We start from the raw sequence: 22,236 nt of genomic DNA on the forward strand, positions 1-22,236 counted from the left end.
GGACTCTTCTACCAAGAGAGACTTTATCTTCGTTTGACTGTAAGTCTGAGCAATAGTGCCTCACACTGAGGCTTCGGTGGTAACTTGTGATTCATTTTGTTCTCTTCTTTCTATATTAGACAGAATGAACATAAGAAATATAACCAAAGCATTCATGTACTAATATGTTATTTCACTCCGCTTTGCATCTCATTTGCAGAACCCCATTTCCAGGGAGAGGCAGTGGCCACCTTATCCTCCCCCCCCCATCTCACACCTTGCTGTCATACCCACCCTCCCTGCCACTAAAAATAAACAGAAATCCAATTAAAAACCGGGTGCTTGCTCTGCAAACACAGCTTTGCGATAAATCTCTTGGCCTCCCCTTTCCACCAGATTGCCATCCCTAAATACCCAGAAGCTCCTTTATAAAAACTTTGGAGCCTGCACAGTTCTCTCTGTTTCTGCCTTTAAGTTCTCCAAAATCTCAGTGTTGGATTGCCCTTTGCTATTGATTTTGGATCAGTTATTTTTGCTTCCATGGAAGTCTTAAAACACTGTTCTCTTACATCTGCAAACATTCGGATTTTAGTGCGGTTTTTCAGGTCTTTAATTATAGTGTCTTCCACCCCCATTCTGCTGCCATCGTACAGATTTTACCTAATTTTAAAGGAGGATGTTTGATTTGGGTTTGATCTTGTCAAAACTGCATGTCCTTTACTTCATATAAAGCAACTAAGATTTTACTGCAATCCTTCTTGAAAAATTTAGTAATCACCACCAAAAAACAAACAAACAAAAAAACTTCACTGTCATGAGGAAGGGGAGCCTTTAACTAAATCATTAAAGCAAAACAAACAAATAAAACTGTACATGTGTACAGTATATTCTTATATACTGTAAATGGCTTTTAAAGATTAAAAAATGAAAAGAAAGGAAAGGAAAAGAAAAATTTTCTTCCAGCAATCCAGGTATCTTGATCTTTCAAGTTTTATACTCTTAAAAGAGTATTTTCCCTTTCCACCCAACCCCAAAGGCTGAGACCATCACTGGACAGAGGGCAAAAGTATTTAAAAGCCAGAAATCAAGGAGGACTGGGGTGAAATAGCATCTTCCACACATGACAGACCACTGCACTCAGCATCTCTCAGAGGCTGTGGTTGTTTGCATAAGATCCACACAAGATCAAGCCAATTAACATCCTAGCATGGAATGGGGAGGATTTGATGAGCCCTTACTCCTAAATGAAGTCATGAATAGTTGATGGCTTTGGTAGGCGTAAGGAGAGTCAGCTTTCTTTAAATCTGTAGCTTCTGGTAGGTCAACTACACTCCAGTGGATGGCCCCATAGCCAGGGATGTATGGACGGCAGACATTAAACTTGATGGGTTATTTAAAAAGAAGAAGAAGAGGAGGAGGAGAAGGAGGAAGACACAAAGTTAGGGGTGGGGGTGAAGTTGATGGGACTAAAGTAAGGAAAGGGAGTAAGAGAAGATCAAAGTATATTGTATGAAATTCTCAAAAATTTTAAAATAAAATATTTTAAAATTAAAAGATAAAAGTTCCTTAGAAGTGTGTTATGAGGACATTTAGTCAGACTGTGATGACCACTTGACACAAAGAGTTCAACAGAGGAATATTTATGTTGGCTCACAGTTCTAGGGGTCCTCAGTCTACGATTAGTATGCTCTGCTGTGGTCTGTGGTGTGGCAGAATGTCATTGCAGCAAGAATACAAGGCAGAGCAAAAATTGCTCACCAGAGGAAGCAGAGAGGCATGCTCACAAGCAGAGAAAGGGGCAGGATAGCATGTCTATTTCCAGAAGTCATTCCTAATGGCCTATTCGCTCCAGTCATTCTCTAATTTCTACTTTCTAGCACCTCCATTCTGCCATCAAATCCCACAAGGGATTGGTTCATTGCTGAAGGCAGGGTCCTTATGACCCAGCCACTGAGAGGTGGGAACTCAGTGCATAATAAGCCTTTTTGAAGAATACCCCAAATCCATCCTATAACAAATCCTCTTTCTCTTACCCAGGGACCCTGGGCTTCTAACAAAGGTTTAGGGAGTGGTATGAGAAGGAAGAGTTGGGAAAATAAAAACACTTATTCTTCCCTCATGCCTTCTTCATACTCTCTGGGTAATCTCAGATAACAAATAACTGCCATGTTCCAAATCAGTCCATACTGTAGAGCACCAATCCCCAGGGAGATGTGAAGAAATGTCTACTTACACCAGTTAGGGAAACAATGACAGACCAAAGTAACAGTGCCAGGAAAGCTTAAAGAGTGTGAGTGACTAAAGGCAGCTGCGTCATCAAACGCCTATCCCTGCATGGGTGACAACTTAAGAAAGATGGAATGTTGGAGCTCTCAACATGACCTTCAGGCAACCTAAAAGGCCAGTCTCCTCTCCTCAGCATTTCTTACTGCTTATATAACCTCCAGGAGGGAGGGGCTCTGTGCCTCTGTTAAATTTTATGATCTTCCTGAAACTTGTGAGTTGCTCTCTCACTGTGTATTAATAAGCCTTCAAGATGAACTGTTTTGATTCCAAAGAAATTGCTGCATAAAAATCCACTTAATATGCTTTAATACAGTTTAATTTGCTTTAGCTTCACAATAACTGAATAAGCAAAACCATTGTGACCACATTTTCACATACACAAAACAATGCACTGAACATTGGAAAACTTTCTTCAGACTCATTCAACTTTGTACTATGGTACAGGACTGTTCTGTTGCCTCTAGTGTCTGTCCTCTTCACCTTTTAGAGATTTCTGAAATTTATGATACAGTTTTGCTGTCCTAAGCAAAGACACACCATTTATTTTTAGTTCATTGTAATCTTATATAAACACAATATATCATCTGTAATATCTTTGCCATTAAATTGTATTTTTCCTAATATTAATATTGTCATGTGTTTTTTTCTTGGTAGCATTTCCATGAGAGACCCAAATCCTGTAAATTATCTTTGACTTTTAAAACAAAACTTGATCCTTTCGGTATCTGTCAGCATAGAGGTGGGTTTTCTGTTTACTTTAACATAAGAATCACTTGGTGTTGACAGGCTTCCCTTTGCTCATTTATAGATTTGTTCCTAAATTATTTTTTAAAATTTTTAAGTATTTCTTCTTGCTTTCTTTTTATGAATTGGAAATTTTTATTCTCTATTTCTTTAATTTTATATTTAATTCAAATATTCTAATATCTAGGATTTTTAGAAATAGTTACAGTTTAAGTTTGAGGGCTCGGGCTGTAGCTCAGTTGGTGGAAGGCTTGCCTAGAATGCACGAAACCCTGGGTTTGCTCCCTAGTACTACCCAAGCTGCACATGGTGACAGACATCTATAAAGTCAGCACTAGGGAGGAAGAACCAGGAGGATCAGAAATTGCATGTCATCCTCTGGTATCTGGCATGTTTGTGGACAGCCTGAATACGTGATGTACTGTCTCAAAAAAGGAAATAAATAAACCTGTATTGAGTTAACAATCTCAGCTTCTAGATCCAAACATCATCTTGAAGTCTTATAGTTTTTTGTTTGTGTATATTTTATTCTTTTATTTGGCACAGGGTCTCACTACGTATCCCTGACACTCACTGTGTGGATCAGGCTAGCCAGAAACTCACAGAGATCTGCCTACCTCTGCCTCTTGAGTGTGTAACTCATGCCCAACCTGTGATGGTTTGAATAAAAATGGCTCCTATAGGCACATAGGGACTGGAACTATTAGGAGGTTAGGGCTTGTTGGTGTAGGTGCAGCTTTGTTGGAGAAAGTATGTCACTGGAGGTGGGCTTTAAGGTCTCAGATGCTCAAGCCAGGGCCAGTGTTTCACTCTTCCCGTTGCCTGCTGACCCAGATGTAAAACTCTCAGTTACCTCTTCAGCATGCCACCAGGACCATAGTGGACTAAATCTCTGAACTGAAGCCAGCCTCAGTTAAATGTTTTGCCCTGCTCATGATGTCTCTTCACAGCAGCAAAGACCCTAACTAGTCCCCATAGCTTTCTCCATGCTTTTGGTGTTGGTCATTGGCTCTGCCACAGATCTCTCACCTGAGACTTGGTCTGCACGTCAAGATCAGCGCTGTCACAGGAAACACAGGGTTGTGACAGGAAAAGGTTTATTATTGTCTTTCTGTGGCCTCTCTAGCTGTTCCCAACAAACACAGCACCGCAAAGGGCTGCTCACTGCTCTGTGCTTAGGGCACTGCTGGGGTTCTCGCACACCAGTAAAGCTTATATTTTGAGCTTCTTGCAGGCATCAGAGAAAGAGGAAGTCTGAATTTCTCACCAGCTGGCTCCAAGAAGAGAAAGGGGAAATGTGAGACCACCCACCACTCCTTCTATGTTGAGACTTTGGACTTCTATTTCCCAATTTTTTTACTCTTTACGAGGTTCACTGTTTTCTCTTTGCCAGAATTTTTTTTTAAATGTAGGATTCTTTTTCCAGTGATGGAAACAGTATCCAGAGCTCTTCCCTTGCCAGGTAGCACTGCACTGTGAGATACCGCTCAGGACCGTACTGTAAGGTGTGAGGTACCTGTGAGTGGTGAAGCTTTATTTTGTCTTTCCATGGATTTCTAACTTTATGTGTACAATGCTTCTCTCTCAAAACTTTTATCCTGTGGTCTCTGCTGGTGCCTGCTTTTTCCAGTGAGAACTCGGACTCTGGTTTTATTCTCATTTTTAAATCTCCAAAAGCCTCCGCTGGTAATTTTGTTTGTCTCTTTGTTGGGATATGTTCTCATAAATCCCAGGCTAGCCTTGAACTCCTACTCCTACTGCCTCCACCTCCCAAGTATTGGGTTTATAGTTATGTGCCACAATGCAAAGAATTTAACTTTTTGTATATATGTGAGTTACAATGTGCTATTTGACACGTGTGTATACTTTGGAATGTATGGTCAAGTTGAAACCCACCGCCTCTTATATTAATCTCTTATTAATCCATTCTCTTCTCTCTCTCTCTCTCTCTCTCTCTCTCTCTTTGTAGTACTATAGACTAAATGTACGACCTCATGCCTACAAGGAGAACACAGTATTGCCAAGCAGTATATCCCCAGACCCAAGAATCCCCTCTTTTAGTAATTTTGAAATGCACAGCACGGTATCATTAACTCTGTTTGCCTTGCTGTGTTGCATTTTACTTGTCTAATCAATGCTTCTCTTCCCCAGCTTCTCCCACCTACAGTCTCTGAGAAATCCCACGTCACTTGCAGCCTGTGTCTTTGACATAGTCAACATTCCTTATGTGAATGAGATCAAGCAATCAATCAGGGTATTTATTAGAGTGGCTTACAGGCTGTGGTTGACTAGTCCACAAAGGCTGTCTCCCTCCTGAAGTAAAGGACAAGAACCTGGTAATTGTTGTTCAGTCCACTGGACTGGATGTCTCAGCAGTCCTAATCTGCTGCCAGAGTCTTGGAGGATCCCTAGAGAGCTGCTAGTCTTTAGTTTGTACTGGAATCACAAAGAAGTAGGTTCCAATACAATGCCTCTGCAAAAAGGCAGGTGAACTTGCCAGTGAGAGTGATGTCAAGCAGGCAAAAAGCAAGAGCTTCCTTCTTCCATGTCCTTTTTCGGGGTTGACACAGAAGGTGGGGTCCACATTTAGGGTGGCTCTCCCCACTTCAGATGTTCCAATCAAATGCCCAGCTGTGGGGTTTCACTTGATTCCAGATGTTCAAAGTTGACAACCAAGATTGGCCATCACAGTGTATGTGTTTGTGTGTGTGTTTGTGTGTGTGTGTGTGTGTGTTTCCCACCTATGTGGGTTTCATCATAGTCCACAAGACGGTGTCAGACACAGAGGAGCTGCAGACGCAGGTAGTTGCGAACCACCCTTATGTGAGCGTTAGAAACGAACCCTGATCCTAGGCAAGAGCAGGAAGACACGGAGCCATCTTCCCAGCCTGTATGAGGTTTTGGTTGGCTGCTCGCTTTTTCTGTTCACCTGCTTGCCTCTTAAAATTCTGTCTTGGACATAAAAGCAGATTGTCCACTGTTTTTTAGTAGAAGCTGGGTGTGCTTCCAAGCAGGATATACTTATAGCACACTTCATTCCTGAAAGCTGCCCATTTTTTTTTAAGATTCTCTGGATATCTGACTTCCCACCTTGACTTTTTTGGCTCACACACACATACCACCTGCCCTAGTCTGAAGAGATGTGCCATCCACACCTGCTTAAATCAAGTAGGGGAAAGAGGGAGAAGCCAGATACCACGCTGCCTACATCCATTTTTTGACTAGTTATATTTATGCTTATACCATGGCAACTTCTTCTGGTTTTTTTTTCCTCCGCTTAGGTATTTTTATAAATACATATATTTTATTTTTACAGATCTAGGCCCATGCTCTCACCTCAGTCAGCCTTTACTGCCTTATATTACAGTATTTTCCACACTAAGTTTCTACATACAATTCCACTTGCAAAGACATGAATGAATCTTTAAAATCTACAGACATGACCCTGCATCCATCATATTGCTCCCTCAGGAGCATGACTTGTGTTAGGCCTTAAACATTCTCATCAATGATGGTACCTCTGCAGTTCAGGCAGCCATGTTTAGAAGTGGTGGGGGATTTGGGGGAATCCTTTAATTACTAGGAGAAGGGGACTTCAGTAAACCTAATGATAATAACTTGCATTTATATCAATAGCTTTTTTTTGCATATTAAATTGACATTGGCTTTTTGTGTGTTTCGTTCAAGTGTTGTTATTGCCACAAATATCTCTGCAGCCCCAGAGTTCCTTAGCTGTGGTGTTGGATCTTGAATGTGCTTAGAAAGGCTTTGAATGGGGACAGTCTCTATCTTCTAAGAATTTTGACATAGGATGGGTATTGTGATCAGGCTTAGCAAGCAAGTCCAGGTGGGAGGGTACCCTATGGTGTGGCTGGGACAGAAACATTCTCCGGCCTCAGGGAACTCATGCTCTGCTCAGTTTTCAGCACTCTGTGGTGCACCATAGGCAGCATAGGACAGGGAGTCGATTTTCTATTATTTGACTGGGGTGGGTGGAATAATTTTAATTGCTAAGAAATTGCATTTTCATTGTAAAGCAATTCAAGTTATAGCAGATTCATAAAGCAGCTATTGTAAAAATGACATTTCAGTGACATTTCTGTGAAAGGAACATGGTGATTTTGCAAATGACATGGTGAGGGCACTGCAGTTATGTGAATAACACATTTTCACAATACGTGTGCTAGGAGCATAAATAACGATGATGGCAATAATATTAATAATAATGGCATTCCATGAGGGGAAACCCTTTTATCTCTGTAATCCCAAAGTTCTTTAACTCACACCTGACCACTCTATACTTGCACTAAAATAACTGATGTTGACTCTTAGCAGAAGCAAACTAGGGAACCAGGTGGCTGTCCCAAACATCAGTAGATTTGTGGGTAATGTAGAATCCAAACTCTGTTTTCTTCTTAAGAAGCCTTTTGGGATGACTCACCAAAATGAGTATCGTGCAGGCACTGGAAATTACAATTTTTTATTGTAGATATATTTCCATCAGTCTTTTAGGTGGATTGTAGGTGAGCAATTAGCATCTTCCCTGTTCATGTGCATAAAAGAAAATGTCGCATTGTTTTATTTCCAAATGGGCTGACTTGTTCATTTCCAATACGGCTGTAGCACACCCTCCTAAGTTAAATAGGTAAGCTACTTTTGTTAGCCTGAGGGCACGTTATTCCCACAGTGGATATGCCATCACAATTTTATTTCTACAATGTCATTATCATGTCATTAATACAGAAATTTTTCCATTTTTTTTTATTCAACATATATTTTAAAAGAAAAAAATAGCTCCTTAACAACAATGTCGCCAGGTTTTGAAAATGGGTCTGGAGTGATAGCTGTCAGCATAGCCCAACTGGTCAGCATTCTGCCCTGATGTCACCAATATGGTTTGTTAAATGCACCTCAAACGAGAGGAGGCATTTGCATAATTCACATACTGTTTCACCAAACGTCTTAGCCCCTTATTTTTGTTGATGTCACCTCAGCTTTTACAAATGAAATAGCATATATTTCATGAGCATAATTTAAGAATTTGGGGTCAAAGTCTAATCGCACATTATTGATTTTTAGAAGATTGTATTTTATGTTTTAAATTACGTCTGGTGTATGTGCATGTTTGTGGTGGCGGGGAGTTGAAGAAGTGATTTGTTCATGTGAATTTGATGCCTGTGGAGGCCAGCAGTGTCACTGGGTTCCCTGGAGCGTGAGTCACAGGGGTTTGAGCGTTGCTAGGTGTGGGCGCTGGACACTGAACTCAGGCCGTGAGCCACAACCACTGCAGCCTCACCCCGTTATTGGTATCTTGTATTCGGTTGCTAATTTGGCCTTCTATGAAACACACTGAAGCCTGGGTCTTTCCATGCTTGAGGGGAAGGAAACAGTAAGGAGGATGACATTCAGAAATTCCATTTGGATACATTTGAGAGATATCTTCCTATAATGGTTACATGCTTTAAAAGAAAAGCGTTTCTTTGCTTTTAATAAAATCTCTCATTCTTCTGCACATATATTTCTTTACCAGCAAAGAATATCACTCCAAGCTAACTCCATTCTTGGTTTGTCACCACAGCAGTTATCAGAGCCCTGAAATGTGACTCCGAGGCTGTGACACACACACTGTTTGGATCACTTGGTCTCATGATGCTAAGCTCTCCATTAAGATGCTGTGGGGTGACTTCTTCATTTCCACAGCTTACAGGCAACAGCTCATCCTGTCTTCTGCCTCACAGGGCCTCTCAGGCCTCCTGTCAATGTTCACTCAGATGGCTAAATGGCCCGGTGTATCAGTGCATGTTAAAACTGTGATGCAAATTAGCCACAAAACATTGACATTGTAACATCTGCAGAGGAGTCGTCACCGTGTCAATAATGATAAGTAATACTGCCATTTCTCTCCCATTGCTTCCGCTGAGAAAGACACTTTCAGAGCCAGCACAGGGAAGACTTGACTGCAATTCATGTTGTCTGTATTTTTTCTACATGGCTATTTGCAAAACCAAAGCAGCTGTATTCAGACCATCAGATAGCTTAGTGAGTAAAGGCACCACCACCCAGACTCTGATCTGAGTTTCACCGTTAGAACTCATATAGTAAATGGAGAGAATTGACTCCCACCAGCTTTCCTCTGACCTCCACACACACCATGGCACACATGAGAACAGATGTGTGCATACATGTGCATGCATACACAGTAAATAGTTAGGTAGATAGATAAACACATGCAGTAAAAAGTAAATATCTTCAAAGGTTTCCGTGTAAACTAGCACTCAACATGGTGGTTGGCCAGAACCTGACAGTTGGTCTTCCCTGCACGGGAAGACTGAGGCTGTAAAGAAAAAAAGAAAAAAAGAAAAAAAATGCCTCCTAACTCAAGGCCTTAGATGTGGCTGCTGAAATGAGTGAAGGTTCGCACCAGGAAAAGGAAGCATCGCATCTCATTGGCATGGCAGCCTTTGTTCCACTGCCAGTTACAGAGGGGACAGAAGTAAGCAGAGCCTATGACGTCAGCACAGCTGGGACAGTAGAGTGACCACCAGGACTTCTTGGACCAACATGCGGCTTCATAGAGACAAACTGTCAAGAGGGGACTCGGAGATGCTGTGGGCTACTTCCTCCAATCTAGAAACAAATTGTGAAGAAACCCCAACATGCAGTTACACTTTCTTCTTGAACACGCGTCTTTGTGTGCCATTGTGCTGTGGCTGCTTCTGAGCACAGGCAGTGTGAATGCTATCCGGAAGAGTTGCCCCCTGAGCACTCGTGGTGGCTCTTCAGAGCCCACTCCCATGCCTGGACACGAGTCTTCAATTATTAGCCCCCCTCTTGTTTATAGAAGGTTTGTACTGCTCATGTTTGGAAAACCAACTCTATATTAAAAGCAAACAAACAAAAAGAAAAACTTGATGAGAGGGAACATGATTTACCCAAGTTTAGGGCCATGGAGCTAAATTCAGGCAATTAATGACATAGGAACCACTTTGCCTGAGAAGAAAATGATGACGTTTGACAGAACTTGGTGGGTAGCTAATGCATTGGTTAGTGGTTGGAGAGCTTTTGCCTGGGATTCACTGGTTATCTCTCCCTGTTTACCTTTTTTTCTCTCCTACCAGGAATTCCCACCTTGGCACGATGTGATAGGCACCACGAGCCACCCAAAATCATGGCTGCTAGACAAAGAGTGGACACTCATTCTAAGCTCCGAGGCCTGCACCTCTGGAGGAGGAACCTTGGCCTTACCAAGCTCCCCTCATCTATTTCTTCAGAGCGTAGACCCCCTGTGTGTCTAGTGAGCGCTCGTGACTTCATCATGGGTACTCCAGCCTCTTTCCTGCTCTATTTACTTTCATGGACAACAGCTGCCGCCAGCACACAGCACTGATCCAAGACGCCCGGGTTACAGCTGGACCTCTCCCAAGGGCTGATTTTACACCAGTGAGTCAGATTCCAAATATTTCCTACTTCATGGAAGAAAAATAAAATACACCGAGGAAATGAGTCTTAGGTCTAGAAGTCCCCAGACTGGCCAGACATCATTGTGAGAATTGGTTGCACTTTTTGTTTGGGGTCTATTAAATCACTTTGCAGGGGCAAGTATTTTCTGTATTTATGTATCGTGGTTTTCTGATGCTCCAATGGAGGTCACAGATTAGATTCACATAAAAAATGCAGTTTTATTGCATCGAGAGAGGAAATCCTGCTTCTTTTCAGATTCTGAATTCTTTTTCTTCACCTCACCCACCTCACCTTCAATCCTTCACTTCCAGAAACCTTTCATGCTAAGAGATCTAACCTGAGGTTAAATAAAGGTGCTATGCCTTTAAAATCAGAGATGGCAAATGGGTTTTAATAACCCAACGGGATCATGGTCATCATAACATTTAATCTGCATTATATCCCATTTCCTAATCGCTGTTTCTATTCCAATTGTGAGCGGAGAGAATGGGCGAGTGGGATGTTTCAGACAAGTGCCAGTAAAACAAGTTTGCCTTACAGCTGGCGAGCCTCAAACAGCATGCTCGCAGTGCCTTCTGGCCACATTCAATCAGATGATCCCATAAACTCAAAATAATCACCCCTAATACTAATACCTCTTCTCCCTCATTGTTGCCGGTCGCTATGGCGCTGCATTCGACTGTGAAAAATTCACCGCCATTATTACCCTCAGTGTCTCTCTCTCTGAAATGTGATATAATTGCAGAATCCACACCTGTTCCACAGTTCAATAGAATTCAGCTTTCAGGGAGGCAGACTTTCAAATCACACACACACACACACACACACACACACACTCATACATGTACACTTGTGCACACACATAGGCAATTACCCAGGGGTTTACTTGAGGCCAAAAAATAAATTAATAAAGAGGGTGAGTTTATCAGGAAATAATATGGGGGGGAGGAGGAGGGAAAGGCTGTGCTTCGTGGTCACTGGAAGATTGCTGATAGGCGCATAAATAAGGCATGCTGGAACATCTGTTCTTTGTTGTGCATTCAGCTTTTTAATGTGTTCAAAGAGCAGCTCTGACGCATCGCTGACTACCACTCCCCATCCGAGCAACATTTTACCAGAAAATAATAAACCTTCCTGGTGGGGTGCAGGGAGCCAAGGCATTCGGGCAATGCCATTAATTTGGAAATATCTCCTTTTTTCTAGGATTTTAAAATATCTCTCTCTCTCTCTCTCTCTCTCTCTCTCTCTCTCTCAACATTGCACAAATTTGGGACCCAGCCTAGTATCCCTGTCAGCCTAAACATTAAATCAGTCTGAATATCTATTCAACCTTCTTTAAAAAAAAAAACAAAAAACAAAACAAAACAAAACAAAAAAATGAGGAAGGGGAGGTATTCAAGTCAAAGTTTAAACATCTCCCGCCTCCCAGCTTGGCTCTTAATTCTATTAATGTTAGCTCGGATCCACTGGGATTGTTTTTTAACATGTTCCAGTATTTATTTGCACTGATAAAATTCAGAGGCAGCTGAGGCCCCTGACAGTTGAACAATATTGGCTGGTTATTTTGATACAGTGTGGCAGGCAGCAAAAGCTTAAAAATCCGAGCATCCTAAACGGAGGGAAAACCAGCTTGAATTCTAAAATAAAATTTTAGCAGCATGGATTTCTCTTGCCATAGGCTATGAGGCTACTATGAATTCCAGATGCATTTCCTGAGCTGTCAATGAGGTGGAAAGATGGGACTGGCATTATGAAGATTTGTTGCATTGCGGTTCCATTCTGCGTAATTGCAATGGAAGGTATAGACATCAAGTCACCACCCAAGAAGAGCTGTTTGTGCACACACGGTATGGAAACAGCTCACCAGACACCCATAGGACCAGGGCAGGGCTTTCTTTATGCCACTTGATTTGGCTTCTACACGTCCTCCCTTTTAGGTCACAGCTCAGAAGTACTGCAGCCCAGATGAGCTGGAGCTAGCTTCTGAAGGGCTGGACTTAGTGTGATGAAAGGGAGACAGGATCCATTGGGGGTGTGCTGTTATACAAATTCCCCCTTTCCAGCCTTCGCTCCTTATCTTCTCCAGTGTCTGGACTCTGGTCCTCTTGTTCTCGGGTCAAGCCATTCCTCTTCCAATGGTAGTTCTCATTTGCTCTATGTTCCCCCATGTGAACATAATGTTCACAGCAGCCTTACAATGTTCGGCATCAACCTGATGTAATTTAGGGAGGGGGAGATGACGCCATGGGTAAAGTGTTTGTCACATAAGCATGAGGGGCTAAGTTCAGATGTTCAGCAACCACATACAATTCAATCATGGAGATGCCCCCTATAATCCAATTCTGGGGTTGTGGGGTGGAAGGGGGGGGATGGAGACAAGCAAATTCTTGGTGCTTAAATGGTGAGCTCTTGGTACACAAAAGACCTTGCTCAAAAATGAGGTGGAAAAGTGGTCAAGAAAGACATGCAAAGCTGACCTCAGGTACACGTACGTACACACACACACACACACACACACACACACACACACACTATCATTTAAAGACACTGCATTTGTGACAGCTGACAGTGATGATGCTGTATTTGATTATGGTGTCGCTGTTTAAGACTCCTACAGAAGGCCAGAGAAATGGCTGAGCAGTTAAGAGCATTGCCTGCTCTTCCTTAGGACCCAGGGTCAGTTGCCAACACCCACGTTAGAGGCTCATATGTTCATAACTCCAGTTCCAGGGCATCCAATGCTTTCCTCTGCTTCTGTGAGCACCAGGCATGTCTGTGGTATACAGACATATATGCAGACAAAACATCCAAATGCATAAAGTAAAAATAAGTATTTTTTAAAAATTCTACAGAGTTTCAGGGTATAGTGGTACACACAAGGAATTCCAACACTGGGGAGTGTAAGGCCAGACTAGACTGTTAGCAAAACCCCAGCTCACAAAAAGCCCACAAACAGAAACAATCATAAAGAGTAACAGTTCTCTCAAGGGCCAATGGCAGCGACTGCTGATACTACTACAGCGACTGAGCTCACAGTACTGCAGCGACTTCTTCATACTATATACAGTGACTGTGTTCACGCCACTACAGCTTGGGTAGTGCCTCTACAGAGCACAGAAGTAGCTTCACTCTGGACCAACATGTGTACATGTGTGAGCAAATAGTGATTCAGGGATGGCTATGAAATTTTAACAAAAAAATTAATTCCATTAAAACTGAAAGGTAAATGTTGTGGGTTTGTGCTTGGGTCAGATCACACACCAAACCACTACTGCACAGAATCAGCTTTCAGTTGGTAAGTTTTACAGGGACAACCCTTGAAAACCTATTATAGCTTCTCAAACAGTCCCTTCCTTTTGTATAGGAATGTTTAATTCTCAATCCCTCTAGTGAAGCACTCTGTAAGAGATGTTTCAGGTAAAAGTCTGCTCACTAATGCACTCAGCACAACACCATCCAAGCCGAGAATGGAGTCAGGAAGAGGCCTGAATCTCATGCCCTGTCTGGATAAACCACAGTAGGAGAAGCAGCCCTGTCTGTACTGCTGCTCTTGTGTGTTCCCAAGCTCAGCCTCGCCTGTTTTCTCAGGATGTCAAAGAAACCAAGGCCTTAAAGTAGGAGCTGTGTGATTCTGATACCGAAAGCTTGGGTGCGATCAGCCGCCTGACCTCATGACCTTCTCCCAAATGTGCGATTTCTATAAGGCTCTGAGAAGTATAACTCTGTGTCCCTTCGCACTGGAGGAATTGTGGCACAGTATTGGGAGGAGTAAGCCACTTATATCTTTGTGGATGGTCCTCTCTGTAAAGTTACCTAGACTGAAGACAACTACCTTGACAGAGGAAGTGCCATATCCCTCGGCCCGGCAAGGTGAACTTGCAGAGTTCTTCTGCTTCTGTCTTCACGTTCAGTCTAATTCAGACCTAGAACCACCAATAGTGTTGCTAAGGACAGCACTGAGCCCACCCTACCCAGTTTTCTGTTTTCTTCCTTGTCCATAAAGTGTCAATCTCGAGGTCATTCCTAACAAATTTTGGCATGCTAATCCATTTCAGAATCTTCCCCTGAATGAGCCCCTACCCTACCTGCACCAGAATCTTTTTCAGTTACCACCGTGACTGCTTTTGATGGAAGTAGTTGTTATTGTACGCTTGGAGAGCACAGTGTATTGTTTGCAAACACACTGCCACCTGAATCTGTTTTCATTGTTTGGTTAACATATTCTTCAGCTGAAATTATTTGAATGCTCTATTAGTGTCATTTCTGTTGCGATAACACAATGGAGTGGTTTGAATGGATTGTACCCTGTATTCTGAGACATTTGAATACTTGGTCTCCATTTGCTCTGCTCTTTGGGGAGGCTAAGGAGGTGTGGCTTGCTGGAGGAAGTGAATGGGAGAGCAGCTTAGAGGTTTAAAAGCCTCCCATCATCCCTAGTCTCTCTCTCTCTCTTTCCCTCCCTCTCCTCTTCCCTTTTTTCCTCTCCCTCCACCTCTCTCTGCTTCCTGTTTGCAGTCAGAGATTCTTAACCCTCTGGAACTATAAGCTCCAAATACTCTTTCTTCTTCTATAAATTTCTTGGCTGTATGTTTTATCACAGCAATAGAAAAGTAACTTATGCAAATACCCAGACAGAAAAACAACTTAAGGAAGAAAGGATTTATATCAGCTTATAGTTCCGAAGAAGAAAGAGTCCATTTATGGTAGGGAAGACTTGACAACAGGCATGGATAGCTTGGCAACAGGGATGGCAAGTGGCCAATCACATTCTCATCCTAACCCAAGAGAGGGGGAAGGTGCCCCAGAATCAACTAATCTGGGCTCACAGGGGCTCACAGAGACTGAATCAACAACCAGAGAGCCCACATGAGACTGACCTAGGTCCTCTATGTTACAGTTGTGTAGCTTGTTCTTGTGGGCCTCCTAACAGTGGGAGCAGGCCCTGTCTCTGACCCTCTCCTCACACTGGGCTGCTTCATCCAGCCTTCATATGAGGAGAGGTGCCTAGCCTTACTGCAACTTGAGATGCCAAGTTCGGTTGATATGGGAGGCCTACCCTTTCCTGACGAGAAATGGAGGAGGAGTGAATGGGGTCAGGGAAGGAAAGGGGGAGGGGGAGGGAATGGGGTGAGAGAGGGAGGGGAAACTGCAGCTGGGATGTAAAAGAAAAATAATAGAAGGGGGCACGGCCTACAGACTTTCCAGTGCTGTATTTTCCTAGAGGAGCTACAGCCTCCACAACGGACCAACTGGGGCCCAAATGTTTGAACATTTGAGTTCTTGTTGACAGAGGAGGTTGGTCATGGGTGGACCCCAAAGTGCAAAGCCTAGTTCAAACCCTCAGGCCGGGTAGCAGCTGCCATGGTGACCTCCGTCTGCCCAGTTCCACAGTTCGCTGCCCTGCAACCACTCCGGATCTCCCCTCCGGGCCCCCTCCACAGACTCGCTAGCCTGGATGACATTCCTGCTGATCTGACATTCCCATTCAAGCCATCACAGATGCCTTGAGTTGCGGTAGGACGCATTATAGTTTTTCTCATTCATAAACAAAAATATTGTTTTATTTAAGCATTTTCATACAACAGCAGGACATCGAGGAAAGTTAAAATTTAGTGAGGTATAGGAACTGTTGAGAGGTGTAGAAGGTGGAGTGCTCGTAACAGAAGGTCCAACGCAAAGTGACTTAAATATTGGTGAGACACGGTGCTGTGTAACGCGCCGCGCCAGCGCACGCCATGGGCTACCTGTTTGGACGTGCTGTGCTGCGGGCCCTGCGAGCGTTGTTGTGTGGGCCACACTGTCCAAGCCTGGTGGTGTGCCCTAGTTCCGGGGGCCCCCCTGGCCTCAGGAGAGGACCCTGGTTGCTGTGACACCAGATGAGGTGCAGCGGAGCCTGGTGGGGATTGTGATACAACACTGAGAGGCAGGGCGTGAAGCTGGTGGGGATGAAGATGCTGCAGGCGCTGGAGAGCATCCTTGCTGAGCACTCCTGGGACCTACGGAGGAAGCCATTCTATCCGGCTCTTATCTGCTACATGAGCTCTGGGCCTGTGGTGGCCATGGTCTGGGCAGGGCACAATGGGGTCCACATCTCAGGGGCCACGATAGGACACACTGACTCAGCAGAAGCAGTGTTCACATCAGCAGGAATGTCATCCAGGCTAGCGAGTCTGTGGAGGGGGTCCAGAGGGACATCCAGTAGGGGTTGCAGAGCTGCGAACTGTGGAACTGGGCAGACGGAGGTCACCATGGCAGCTGCTACCCGGCCTGAGGGTTTGAACTACCCTTTGCAGTTTGGGGTCCACCCATGACCAGCTTCTCTGTCAACAAGCACTCAAGCCCACACCCTTCCCATCTCCCCAAAACACACCTTCTTCACCTTTTGTCCAACTCCAGTTTAGGAGAGTTTAAACCTCAAATTAACGTGCTTTTTTGTACCCTAAGCCAGCACAATACCAGACCATATCCTTTCATACCGGAGTGCCAGACAACCTTTGGGGCACTGTAAAGGGTGTCTTCACCTGCCTCAAAGGCGAGACGTTAAAATCTTATGCTTAAACAAACAAACAAAAATATTGATAAGACACAAAACAATGTTTCTTCATTGGTAAGAGGTTGAGAAGTGGGAAAATTCTAGGTTTTGATATTTAATTTATTTAATAGTTATTTAATCGCAGCACCAAGGTGTACAAGCTTCCTTCTGTCTTTCTGTTTTGTTATGCCCAATATAAAACCTTCATTTCCTGAGTTCAGAAGACTCAATTACATGTAGCCAACAGCTAGACAGGTAGAAGGGGACACGGGACTCCCTCGGGTCCCAAGCACAGTAAAATATTGACCAAGCTCTCTTGGCAGACATCACTCATGTGAGTCTCACAAGAAGTTCTTTTCTGTTCTTGCTTAAAACAGTAACTGACCGCAATGATAAAGTTACCGTAAATGGCTTAGATAAATGGGATTTACCTGTTGTCCCTGGGGTTCAGTCTGCCCTTCTAGGAGCACAAGCCTGCACTGAACCTGAACAGAGCTGGATTTTGTCACTGAGGAGGAAATGAAGAATGGCGTTTGTGTAGGCGGGTGACTTATACTGCTACGACCGTCTCTGGACGAGTAGAGATGTAACTCAGTTGATACAGTGTGTGCCTAGTGTGCGGAAAGCCCTGATCCTCTTTGCAGCGCTCTGCACACATTGCCTACTTATAAGCGCAGAACTCAGAACACGAAGCAGGAGGATTCCAACTTCAAGGCCATACTCAGCTACAGAGCAAGTGCATGAATCCTTACTGCAAGGGGAAAAAAAAAAAGAAAGGCAAGAAGGCAGAGATAAAGGAAGGAGAAAGGTAGTGAGGAGGAAGGAAGGGAGGAAGGAAGGAATGGAGGGAGGAGGGAGGAAGGAAGGGAGAGAGGGAGAGAGGGAGGGAGGGAGGAAGGGAGGGAGGGAGTGTCTGTGGATTTTCTGGCCAAGGATTCTTACTGCTGTTTTTGATTTACTGTAGCTGACTTATATCTTAGAAATGTGATTCAGTAACAATCTAGGGAGTCAAGTTATCCTATAAATTCTTATAAATCAATATATAGAGATGGTTAGTGTTTGTGTTGCATACACAGTGTAAATACAGACACATGTGGATACGTGAACAAACACCAAAGCTGTGGATGTATGCTGATGACACCAACAGCAAAGTCCAGCTGAGAAAATACAGCTTTCAGCTGAACTGTCTTTCCAATATCATAGGTAATTTTTAAAGCTTATCGGATAAAAATAAATTATTTTATTTTATTAAATACAATCACTTTGAATCTGTTGGCATAGTTTATGTAAAGAGTAAACTATTTGTCTACAGTTCCTAAAACATATGAATATATTTATGAAAAAATAATTCACTCTAAATTCAGGAATTTTTGAATGTCTGAAAGACATTTTTTTTTTCTAAGCACATAAATGTCCAAGGAAATTAGTAAGAACTCTGCTTCAAATGTTCATCAGTGAAGTATGTTTCCTACAAAATGCTTTCACACAATGGGCAGACCCAATTCTCCATGGCTTCTAGAACTGTGTAACTATTTGCCATTTTAGTATAATTCAAAACTTTCCAGTATGTCATAACTAGTTTCTTAGTGATTATGCTTGGGGTAGGCCGCTTCATGTTCCACTCATGGAAGTAACAATGAAGGGATCAATCTGGTATCAATATTAAAATTTATTTTTATTTCTAGCCACTGTAAGGCATCTGGAGTATATTTGGAAAAACAGGCTCATTATGAGATTGTGTCATTTCCTTAAGATAAATTACTGCATGAGAAAATGCCAGGTTGAAAGACATACATATTTCAAAAAACTTGATTCAAATTTCATGTGAGAAAGTCTGCATGAATGGTTTCTCTCTGTTCTCACACCTTCATCAGCACCACAGATACATGATTTTTAAAATTTCCTTGGAGAAAGTGCTTATTTGATAATTTTTATGTTCTTTCTTCAGGAACCCTAGGGAAGAGGCTAAAACCTCATTTAGAAGGACAAACAGAATAGACATCTGAAGTAGGAGAAGACAGGGAACAGGACAGGAGCCTTCCACAGGGGGCCTCTGTAAGACTTTACTCATCAGGGTATTGAAAGAGATGCTGAGACTCATAGTCAAACTTTGGGCAGAGTGCAGGGAATCTTATGAAAGAAGGGGGAGATATAAAGAACTGGAGGGGACAGGAGCTTCAAAAGGAGATCAACAGGGCCAAAAAATCTGGGCCCATGGAGGATCTGCAGAGACTGATACTCCCACCAAGGATCATGCATGGAGAGGACCTAGACCCCTTGCTCAGATGAAGCCCATAAGCTGCTCAGCTTCCAAGTGGGTTCTCTAGTAAGGGGATCAGGGGCTGACTCTGACATGAACTCGGTGGCTGGCTATTTGATCACCTCTCCCTGGGGAGGTGCAGCCTTGCCAGGCCACAGAGGAAGACAATGCAGCTAACCCTGAGAAGACTTGATAAGCTAGGGTCAGATGAAAGGGGAGGAGGTCCTCCCCTATCAGTGGACTGAGGGAGGGGCACAGGTCTACAGTATGAGACCATTTCATCATCAACAAAAGACGTGGTTACATTTCATTGAAGGGAGTGGGTACATCTTCCCATCTGATGCCACTTGTTTGCTTGGCCCTTTGACGTCCTGTGCGGATATCTTTACAACTTCCTTGCATTCAAGTTGTGTATTGTTTTCTTTTCTTTTTTTTGATAGAATTTCTGGTGGCTCAGGTTGACCTTGAACCTGCTATGCAGCCGAAGATGGCCTTGAACTCCTGATCCTCCTACCTCTGTGGCTGAGGACTAAAATTACAGGTGCATACTACCACACCCAACTAGTTTTGTTTGTTTCTGTAATCTTCTTGGAACGAAGCTAAGATAACTTCTATTCCAGTACTGTGTCTTTGTGAAAGACCCCAGGCTCATAGATCCTAATAAGAAAATAAAGCAAAGACTACACGGATGGATTAAAACATATCGACCTTTCTTTGATCTAGGACTGGCTAGTTTTTCACATACTAAAGATTTCAAGAATTTCACAAAATGGTAAAGCCGATAAAAAGGAGTCATATTAAGCCTTTCACAGGGTCCCTCTACACCATCCCCTGCTCTTCATGGCCTCTTGGAAGGCAGGTTTCATAGTACCCAATCAGCTCTCTCCAAACCATACATACCCTTTATTTGAAATGTGACTTTGAGGTTTTGGTACAATTTTAATAAAGTAATATGGACAAAGGATGGCAACTTCAGGCTCTGAGTCTCTGAGGTCTGACACTGAGGATAGAATTATGTGACTGAACAGGTCCCAGTGTGTAGAGATCAGGCAGAGAAATGACAAGATGTTGAGTGTAAGTTCATTCCCAGGTTTAGGAATGGCAGACTCGGAAATGAAGACTAAGTGACTTTTCAGCATTAGAGTTCTTGCTTTAGTTCTTTGTTGGGGGTTGAAAACATAAGCATTCCCTTGTGTGAATCTATTTACACAAGCTTGCTGTAACTCTTTCTGTATTTGGGGGCCTCAGAAGAGAGAGAAAAGGATGATCAAACTGATGAAGAGAGAATGGGGAAATAAATAGAGTAATTACGAGCTAGAGTAACAAATACTACTTAGGCAGATACCAATTATTTCTACAAAATCCACAATTTATGGAAAGAAATCTCAATGTTTACATATTGATCAGCTTTTATTCATACCCAAAGAGAATACTTGTAATAAAGATTCCTCACAATTTGGGGGAGTGTATTACACTGATGTTAGATTGCTACTTCATCTCTTATTTTCACTACAACAAAATAGCTTGTTGGAGGCAAATATTGTGTTTATAATCTCTTTGTGAATGAATGAACTGAAATGGGGGGGGGTTGTCCAGGTTCTGTTTACTGTCTGACTATTCATGCCAATGAAGTAAAAACAAATTTGGGAAACTCTTGGACCAAAGCCACTGACAAACTTTTACCATAACAAGTTGACATTTTTCTAAGCTTAGAGACATCCTCCCATTCCCTTCTTATCAGAAATGAAAAAAACTGAGGCACATGAGCACACGGCAAAGAACTGTCCAAAACTCAAATGCCTTACAGTTCCACATCCAGAACCCTTTCTAGTGTGCCATGCTTTGAGAGATTTTAACAAATGGTTCTCTCTGTAAGTCTAAAAGAAATGTAGCACTGAAATAGAAATGCTAGTGAAAAAAACATAGTTAGAATACCCAAGTTAAAGGTGAAAGGTTGGGTGACAGCTCTCAGGTTTTATTTTAGTTTGTGTTATTGTTGTTGTTTTGATAGTATGTTATATAGGCCAGGTTAGAATCAAACTTGTAGTTTTCCTGACTCTGCCTTCCAGGTGTGAGGGTTAAGACCTGAGCTACCCCAGCTGGAAGGCGATTCTTGACTTTTAGCTGAGGCAAATATTATTGCCTGATATTTGTAATCTCAACAATTGTGGTAACATAGTAATATTTACTGACAAGCTTTTTTTTCTTGCTCCTCTTCTGTGTCACCTCCAGCTGTCAACCCCTCTTTGCTGGGGGAGACAGGTCATTGAGTTCAGCCTTCCATACCGCTCCTTCCAGTCTCAGTCCTGAGTAAGTTAAAAATACATCTTGATTCTCCTTGATTTTCCATTAGGATTGTAAAGACTCTAAATATATGGTCATACGCATTGTGAAGGAAGATGTCCAATCAAAGTGCATGAGTGTAGCAACAAGTGGAGGCTGTTTGTGGCTTTTAGGCATCCTTACCCACAAGCAGGCCTGTAGGCATGGTCTGCTGGCAGGGGCTTAGAACTGGGAAATGGAGGTATGCATATCACTGAGGACAAGTGTCTGCCGGAGAATGAGGATGGTAGAGTGGGGTGCGCCCCAATGTTCTTCCATTGTCACATGAATGAATAGCACAATTTCTGAATCGTTTCATCTTACGTGTGTGGGTGGTGGTATGGGGCATGGGGTGGAGGCGCCTGCTTCATGAAGGGAGTGGATGGTAAAATGACATTACCATTTCACATGGGTAGAGATGGTGCCCAGCACTGAATACCATTAGTTCAGGGAATGAGCTGATGAAGTCTTTCTTGAGATTATTTTAGAATAAGTAATTTTAAGGCTTGGGGGGATGTAAATTTTGAATTATGATACCTACCAATGCGTTTTTGTGAGACTAGTGGAGACCATTCACCCATGATAGGTAGAAGCATTTCAGAAGTACAGGAGATCAATGTGATCGGAAGAGGTTAGGCTGCTGTGGTGGTTT

The 22,236-nt window shown here is 42.9% G+C and overlaps 1 pseudogene; it reads left to right on the top strand.

Annotated features, from left to right (window-relative positions):
• The first annotated feature begins 16,205 nt into the window (after positions 1 to 16,205).
• Positions 16,206 to 16,741, top strand: LOC129680475 (nucleoside diphosphate kinase, mitochondrial-like; annotated as a pseudogene).
• The last annotated feature ends 5,495 nt before the right edge of the window (positions 16,742 to 22,236 follow it).

Source organism: Psammomys obesus, unplaced genomic scaffold (genome assembly GCF_907164565.1).
Source record: "Psammomys obesus unplaced genomic scaffold, mPsaObe1.curated_primary_1811, whole genome shotgun sequence".
NCBI classification, from domain to species: Eukaryota; Metazoa; Chordata; class Mammalia; order Rodentia; family Muridae; genus Psammomys; species Psammomys obesus.